Source organism: Suncus etruscus, chromosome 13 (genome assembly GCF_024139225.1).
Source record: "Suncus etruscus isolate mSunEtr1 chromosome 13, mSunEtr1.pri.cur, whole genome shotgun sequence".
Taxonomy (NCBI): Eukaryota; Metazoa; Chordata; class Mammalia; order Eulipotyphla; family Soricidae; genus Suncus; species Suncus etruscus.
This window is the reverse complement of record NC_064860.1, coordinates 10,075,866-10,084,981: the sequence shown is the minus strand read 5'-3', so window position 1 is coordinate 10,084,981 and position 9,116 is coordinate 10,075,866. Positions and strand designations below refer to the sequence as shown.

The following is a 9,116-nucleotide window of genomic DNA, read 5'->3' as shown; positions in this document are numbered from 1 at the left end:
GGGCACAAGGCTGGTAGCTATCTCTTTGGGATCCACCCTGGCATACAGAAAGATGGCAGAAAGGAGAAGAAAACTTCAGAGTTGTGGGGATGGAGAATCAAGAAGAACCCAATGGGGCCAATAATAGTAAACACCTGCAGGGAGAGGCATAGCATAGAGCAAAACCAGCAGACAGCAAACACCCGATCCTTGGGCATTATGAATAGACTTCATGGGACATAGGCCTTGGGACATAGGATACTGGACACATGAACACTGTGGGGCCTCTGGACTTCATGGGGCACCAGTGTCTGGCTACAGAGTGTCTTCAACCTATGGCAGAAGTATACTTGTATAAATCAAATATATATAATGATCTTTGTAATTATCTTATATACAGTCCCTAAAGGACCAGGCAAAGGAAATTAGGTAATGCTATACCAAAGGCAGCAGAAAAAGACTCCATTTTGGTCCTGCTGTTTTCTTTTATTTACTTTAAATATGAAACGCTTCACGAATTTGCATATCATCCTTGCACAGGGGCCATGCTAATCTTCTCTGTATCTTTCCAATTTTAGTATATGTGTTATCAAAGCGAACACTGCTTTATTGTAAACAGGCAAGTGTGGTTGATTGCTAATGAGATCCCCAAACCCTTTAACCTTTCTTTTATATGCGATGGTTGTCTAGGAAAAGCCTCTTTCTTGGAGAAAATCAACCAAATCAATGATAATAACTTCATCTCTTGGGGAATGAATCATTGTGAATACAATGGTTCTCCACTTGTGTTTTCTTCACAGGTATTTGGAGATTCTCAGAAGCCCCTTGAAGGGAGTCTGTGAGGAAGAAACTACTAATTATATTCAGATATAATTTTTCCTGATATAATTTTAAACTGTTTTGTACTTGTATTATTATGAATAAAATGAATGGTAGGTAAAATTGCTAGTATCATATATGAATCAAAGTGGTACATCCAAGCTTAACCATGGCCTTAAAAGTACCATAAACAGGATACCAGCTTCAGTTAACACCGTCTTTAAGTACCACAAATAATTTAATTCAATCCTAGTGGCAGAGAACATGTCTTTTTGATATTGCAGGTAAAAAAGTAGAAAGTCTGCATAAACAACTGTGATGCCACAGAAACAAGTCACAGAAAATCCTATGAGTGGAGTGATTCAAGGTTTTCAAAGAACCCCAACTTTCTTTAAATAATGATTAACTAGTTTATTCAAATATTTGGCATGGGTTTGCTTGAAAATTGGCCGGTCATTTCAAAGGAAAAAATGAACAGCTGTTTATTGGCTGTAATAAAATGTGATTTCAAGTAAAAATATTAATTTCATGAAGTATAAATCTGACACCATGAAATTGGCAACACCTGAATATGTACAAACTTTTTTGATGACATCAGTGGGGATATCAATGAACATGATTTTCTGATATACATCATATGTATGCATTTCTCTGGCATGGTGCTCAGGGTTTTTTTTTTTCCTGGCTGTATTCGAAAACTATATAGTTCTGGGGATGGAACCCAGACCTTCCCATATAAAGCATGTGTTCAGGTCTCTGAGCCATCTTCCCAGGTTATTTCTCTGACATTGTATAATAGAATATGTCAACACCACCTGTATGTCCCGCGTTAGCTCAACAAAGCAATAATTTAGGAAAAACTTACAGATAATGTAATGAAACCATGCCACATAAAAGATTCATTGGAAATATGTTTTTCTTATTTATTTGATAAATTTGGATATTACCAGTTATGCATTTGTCACTGTGCCAATAGATTTTTAATGTAACATATCAATAATTTTATCGATAAGGTTTCAAATTACAAATTGGAAATAAGGTAAGTTTTTGTAAAATGTTTAACTTACCATTTGAATTTTGGCTTAGTATGCAAGAATATGATGAGCTGAAAAGGTTATTAATGTGTTCCTCTTTTTCCCAGTTACAGAGTTGTGTGAAACTTGGTCCTATTCACATATTTTAAAACAATATAGTGATTTAGATTGAATATAAAAGCATTACATAATGATAATTATTTTAAAATGTTATTTTTAGGGTAAGATTAAGGTACAATTAGATAAATGTCAAATTGCTCCATTTTCCCCCAGTGTTTGAAGTTCTGATCTTTTTTATGTAAAAAGCTAGTCATATTAGCATTGGATTTATCATAGTTTGAAAAATGCTTTAGTAGAGGGATCCTGTTCAATTTCCAGAATCCCACATGGGCCCCCCGCCTGCCATGATGATTTCTGAGTACAGATCCAGGAGTAGCCCCTGAGTGCCACTGGGTGTGGCCCGAAAATCAATCAATCAAGTTAAAAAATGCCTTATTAATTTTTATTTCTAAATTTAAAAATTATATCAATATATATGCTAATCATATAAACCAGTGTATTTTGTTTGTATATATTTTTGTTTGTTTTGGAGTCACACCTAGTGGTGTCAGGGGTTATTCCTAGCTATACTCAGGAATTACTTCTGGTCATGCTTGGAGGACCAGATGAGATGATGGGGATCAAACCTGGGTCAGGTGCATTCAAGGCAAACACCCTACCTACTGTGCTCTACTTGTGCCCTATGTCAATTTTTTTGTTGTTGTTGTGGTTTTTGGGTCACACCCGGCAGTGCTCAGGGGTTATTCCTGGCTCCACGCTCCGAAATTGCTCTTGGCAGGCACGGGGGACCATATGGGGTGCTGGGATTAGAACTGATGACCTCCTGCATGAAAGGCAAATGCCTTACCTCCATGCTATCTCTCCGGCCCCCATATTTTTTTAAACGTTCTTGATAATTTTTGACTGAAGAAATATTGAGGCAAAATTTGAGGTTAGAGCAACTGGGGCAAAACAACACGACAGAATTAACCTAACCACTGAGTTAGATCTTGGGAACAAAGCTATCTCCTTCCAAAGTGGCATATGGATAAAGAATTTACATGTCTTTTGTTTGAGACATTGGTGTATTAGATCTGTTAGCTATAGCATCTTGGCCCATATCTTATACATATTGGTCTAGAAAGTAATCTAAAGGACTCATTGTTTTCTTTTTAAGCCCTAACCAGTTATCTCAAATAGAAGTTGTGTGATTTGATTTTTTTCTTAAGTGTAACCTGAATAAAGAGAATGGCTGGTTTCCAAATTATTATTGTTATTGTTATTATTATTATTATTATTATTATTATTATTCACACTAGGCAATGCTTAGGGCTTCTTACTCCTTGCTCTCTACACAGCGATAATTTCTGCCATGGCTCTGGGAACAAAAAAAGGGTCTGATTCCAGGTACATAGTAGGCAAGTGTTCTATCACTATTGCTCTAGCCATCTTTTCTTAAAATTTTAGATAAAATTAGTCCCAAGACAGTTGTGAGTCAGAACATATAAAGTAAATTTTTCTCTTTTGAAGACTCTCAGGATCCTGAATTGGTGGAATCTTTACAAGTAAACTACCTAGGCACATATTCTGGGAACTTTTTGACATAAGGTTTTAATTTATATTCTGTCTTTGTTCTAATAGTGTCAATGTGTTTAGGCTAGTTGTTATGGCAATAATATTGTTCTGAGGCAATAGCAAAGGAATGTGGTTTAACAAGTACAAAGATATTCACAACAATAGAAGAGTACTTGAATTAGAAGCCATGGGAAAATTCACCACTGTAGGTCATCTTGTTTATCAAAAATGTTCCTAGAAACTAAGAATATTTCACTAATTTTTCTATTCACTTGATTTTAGTGAAGTTGTCAGAAAACAATAATTTATTTAGACTTTGCACATAGGATTTGCTGCGAGGCTTTAAGATATTATTGTTGTTCTATTAAGAAACACAGGAATATAAAAATTTATACAAATGCTAATTACTCAAGAAATAAGAGAAAAATTACTGAATCCATTTTCCTTTTTATTATTTATGAACAACATTTATATTTATTTAAAATATTTTCTTTTTACAAATATGAGTATATACCTATATTTTCCCCCAAAGTTTAAGATTGTATTTTACTTTGGGTATATCAGAATTTCTTGTTGGGCTTTAATCTTATACTTAGCCACTGGAACTCTGAGAACTTAGTATAGACCTTGTTTTTGGTTAAACTGTGAAGAAAAAATCAAGATTATATTGCTGGTGATTTATATGATACGGAACATGGAACAAAGCTAATAGTCTTGAGAGAGAATTCTACTAACTTTCTACTTAATCAATTTGGTCACCCAGGAAATGATAGGTGGTGAGTTTAGGACTTATGCAAACTTCTCTGAGCTCCCTTCACTTCACAGTGCAGACACATATCTTACTGGCTCCGCTAAGCAGTTAAACTAACTCGAGTCCCACTTGATGGTCACTGTGCAGGAATTAATCTTCACCACCCAATTTCCTTAGAGGTACGGAAGATTTATAGTCCCATCTTTTTATTTTTTTTCACTTGCTTGATCAGTGGTATTTCATTTTTGAAAATGTATTTAACTTCAATATTATGAAGAGTTCCTCTTATGGAAAAAATCTCTAAATATCTTATGGACTCAGTTCCGAAGTCTTGAAGACCTTGAAACTGGATCAACGTCCTTAATCCATTTTTATTTGACCCTTGTGTAGTTCATTAGATTAGGTTTGAGTATTTTTTTTTTTTTGACATATAGCTGACCAGTTTTTCCAATATCACTTACTGAAGAGGTGTTAATTATATCACTTAATATTTCTTGCTCCTTTATCAAATGTTAACTGATGTTTTAATTGAGAGTTTGTTTCAGGATATTCACTATATTTCATTGATCTGATATGTATTTGTATTTACTAAATCTTTATTCAAACCATGTCTTTATTCAATAACATGCTATTTTAATGACTACCACTCAATGATACAGTTGGTAAAATTGGGAAAAGTGGTGCCATCTATCTTCCTTTTCTCCAAGGGTTGTTTTTAGTTATTTGGGGAGTTTCAAATGAATTAAAAATTTTTCGAGGTGGGGAGGAGCAATGGCACAGAATGGTAAGCCATCTGCCTGCCTTGCCAGTGCTAGCCTAGGACGGACCTTGGTTCGATCCCCCAGCATCCCATATGGTCCCCCAAACTGGGAGTGATTTCTGAGCGCAAGCCAGGAGTATCCCCTGAGCTTCACCAGGTGTGCCCCCCAAAAAAGAAAAGTTTTTGATCTAATTTTTGAAATAATATCATGTGTACTCTTATATGGACTACAATAAAACTGTACAATGCTTCAGAAAGCATTTTAATGATGTTAAACCTCTCAATCAGTGAGAAGATGTTTTTCCATTTCTTTGTGTTCTCTTTTACTTTTTGAAGTAGCATTTATAGTTTTCTTTGTATAGATCTTTAACCTATTTAGATAAGTTGATCCTAAGGTATGTGATACTCTAAGAAAAAGTGTGAATATAAATTTTAAAAATATATTTTCCCTTTCATTATTTTTATATAGAAAATTCACTGGCTTTTGTGTACTTTAATATTCAATTCTATTATTTATAGAAGCTTATTTGTAATTGTTAAGGTTTTCTAAATGTAGTGTCATGTCATCCACAAACAGTGAGAGCTTGACTTCTTCCTTTTTAATCTGGATGCTTTTGGTATCTTTTTCTTGTTTAATTGCTATGGAAAATACTTTCAGTACTATATTGAATAGAAGTTATGAGAGCGGGCAATGTATTATGCCAGATCTTAGAAAGAAAAAAATTTTTTTTCTCAATTGAGTATGCTTGTCATTGGATTCTGGTAAATGACTTTGACTATATTGAGAAAAGTGTCTTCAATCCCTATTTATTGAGAGTTTTTTTTTTTTGTAAGAAATCATGAATAGGTGCTTGATCTTGTCAAATGCTTTCTCTGCATCTATTTGATATGGTGTATTATGTTTATTGACTTGTGTATGTTAAACTATCCTTGCATCCCCATGATGAATCTTACTTGGTCATGGTACATGCTATTTTTGGTGTACTGTTTTGTTCTTTTGTTGAGGATCTTTGTTGTTGCCTCTGTATTCTTCAGCCTTTATTTCTCTTTTGTTTTGGTGTTTGTCTGTTCTTGGCATAAGGGTTATGTTTGCTTCATAGAAACTGTTTGGGAGTGTTTTGATTTCTTCAATTTTCTGGAACAACATTTACCAGATTAGTGGTAGATCTTTTTTAGATGTTTGAGAACTCAACAGTGATTCTATCTAACCAGTTTTTGTATTTGGGTAGAATTTTGGTTACCATTTTGATTTCTTTGAAAGTAATTTTTCTGTTTAGGTGTTGCATATCTTCTTGGTTCTGCTTTGGAAGGTTATAGGAGTCCATTAATTTTGTATTTCTACTAGGTTCTTTCATTTTTAGCATAAAGATTCTCTGAGTAATTTCTGATGATTCTTTGAATTTCTGTGGTATCTTTTGTGACTTTCCACTTTTAGTTTCTGTTGATTTGTGGCCACACCTGGTAACGCTTAGAGATAGTATACTCCTGGCTATGCTCTCAGAAATCACTCCTGGCTTGGCAGATCACATGGGACACCAGGGGAGTGAACCACAGTCCATCCTAGGTCAGCCGAGAGCAAGGCAGATGCCCTACCATTGTGCCACTGTTCCAGCCCTCCTCCTTTTATTTTTGATACACCTTATTAAGGTTAACTTTCTCTTTTTTTTGAGTCTTGGTAGTGTTTGTTTTTTTTTTGCTTTTGTTTTTATTTTATATTTTTAAAGAATCATCTCTTAGTTTCTTTGATCCTTTGGATCATTTTATTTGATTCCAGCTCATTAATTTTTGCTCTAAGTTTTATTTTTAATTTTTTTTCCCTCATAACTTCTTTGTGGTTCTTTTGTTGGTCCTCTTACAGGATGTTTTGTTTTGTTTTGTTTTGTTTTGGGGGTCACATTCAGAGGCGCTCAGGGGTTACTCCTGGCTATGCACTCAGAAATTGCTCCTGGATCGGGGGTCCATATGGGATGCTGGGAATCCAACCCAGGTCTGTCCTGGGTTGACTGTGTGCAAGGCAAATGCCCTACCACTGTGCTATCTCTTTGACCCCAATCTTTCTGTTTTTTTTGGGGGGGATTTTTGAGCCTCACCCAGTGATGCTCAGGGGTTCCTCCTGGCAATGTCCTTGGAAATCGCACCTGGCTTGGGGGACCATTTGGGATTCCAGGGGATCAAACTGCTAGCACATGCAAGGCAAACGCCTTACTGCTCTGTTCCACCACTTCAGCCTGCAGTCAAGTTATTTATATGGACACTTCCTTAAGTTCTAATGAAGACTTACAGAGCTATGAACTTCCTTCTCAAAACTACTTTTTTTGTCTTCCACAAGTTCTAAAGGTAGTGTCCCATTCTCATTTGTTTCCAGGAATCTTTTTATTTCCTCCTGGACATGCTGGTTTTTCAGTAATAAGGTTTTTATTTCTTGAAATTTGACATATTTTTCTATTTTTGTTTATTATTGACTTCTATTTTTCAGTGCATTATGGTCTGAAAGATAATTTACATTATTTCTATCCTCTTAATTTTGCTTAGGTGTGTTTTTCTATTATTACATGTGGTCTGTCTTGGAGAAATTCTTGTGCACACTAGAGTAGAATGTGTTATTTGGCCATTTGAGAATGAAAAGCCCAATATCTTTTCCACTTCTTTCTTTAGAACAAGTTTGCTTTAGTCTAATTGATGTATGAGATGGAGAGATAAAGTCTTCAACTACTATGTGGTGCTATCAATATTTTTCTTCAAGTCTAAGAATAGTTCTTTTAAGTTCTTTGCTCATACTTCATTAGATTTATTTATGAGTATGAATTCTTCTAACATGTATATTCCTATATCATTAAGAAATTACCTTATAAAAAAAGAAATGACCTTCACAATATATCTTTTTTAAGCCTTAAGTTCTAAGTCACCTGAAACTAGTATGACCACCTTTTTCAGGAGGGGGGGGTTGTTTGTAGAATAGTCTCCCAACATTTGACATTGAGTTTGTGTTTTCTATGAATATTATAACCTGTTTGCAGGATATCAATGTGAGAGAAATTATGATAATAAAAAATCTTGGAGCAAATTTTAGTGAACTGGTGATAGTGTTCCTGTCTATAAGTGTTTTTATACTCCCAGAAGAAGACTGACAGGAGTAAGTTCTTTCAATATGGATAATTCTATCTATCTATGAGAAGAAATATAACCTTAAAGAAAATCTGGCCTAAGATTATTCCTACTTTAAAATAAACTAAAACAGAGTGAATGAACTTGAATTAAAATCCTATAGATAAATTTCAAAGACTGTCTATTCATTTTATGCTTTCTTTCCCACAAACTTCAGAGATAAATTGAACTGAAAAGGCTGAAAACAACCAAGAAATATGCAAAAAAAAAAAAAAAAAAAGAAACAGAAAAACTTTGGATAGATTTAATTTTTAATGTAGGGTGGGGATGACCTTGTAAATTGTTTAGAAATGCAATGTTTATATTATATTGAATTTTTCATTGACCCCCACCTATTCTGATGTCAATTTTATTCTCTGGAAATGTATACAACTTCCTGCCAGCTACCAGCCCTGTAATGATGGACATAATGACTCATGGACATGTAACATTCTTTTAGACATATAAATATATTTGCTATTACATTAGTGCCCAAACATCCACAAAGTCTCAAGAGGCAAAATAGATTCATGCTTAAGAATGTAGTCCACCCATTTTTCTTTTATTTAAATCAAACTTGTGAAATGATTCCTCCATGAAATCAATGTCCAAGATGTCCAAGATTTCCTAGACTAGGTTCAGTCTTTGTAGTTAAGCCATGTTCTGAAACAATTTTATTTGGAAAATATACTAAAATGGTAAAAATTATCTAACCATAGTCACATCATTTATCTTATAGGTGTGGAAATGGAAAGAATTGACATAATGTTGTAGGCATAAACTGATAAGCACCATATAGCCTCTAAATGCCCATTTGCTTTATATGGTAAAACAATGGCTTATTTACACCAAACCTAATAATAACATAGGGCAATAAAAACAGACTCACATTTATTGACCATAATTCTCATGCCATAAGAATGGCCAATGACTAAACTCTTCTGCATGATTTCCACATCTAGTATGTAAATAATATAAAGTACATATACTTCAATTTACATTGGGTTAAGGAAGA

The 9,116-nt window shown here is 34.4% G+C and overlaps 1 non-coding gene across 1 annotated transcript; it reads right to left on the bottom strand.

Moving 5' to 3' along the window:
- Positions 1-474: 474 nt before the first annotated feature.
- LOC126026682 (U6 spliceosomal RNA) lies at positions 475-581 on the bottom strand. The gene has a single exon (XR_007501905.1). It is a non-coding gene; the product is annotated as a U6 spliceosomal RNA (small nuclear RNA).
- Between the last annotated feature and the right edge of the window lie 8,535 nt (positions 582-9,116).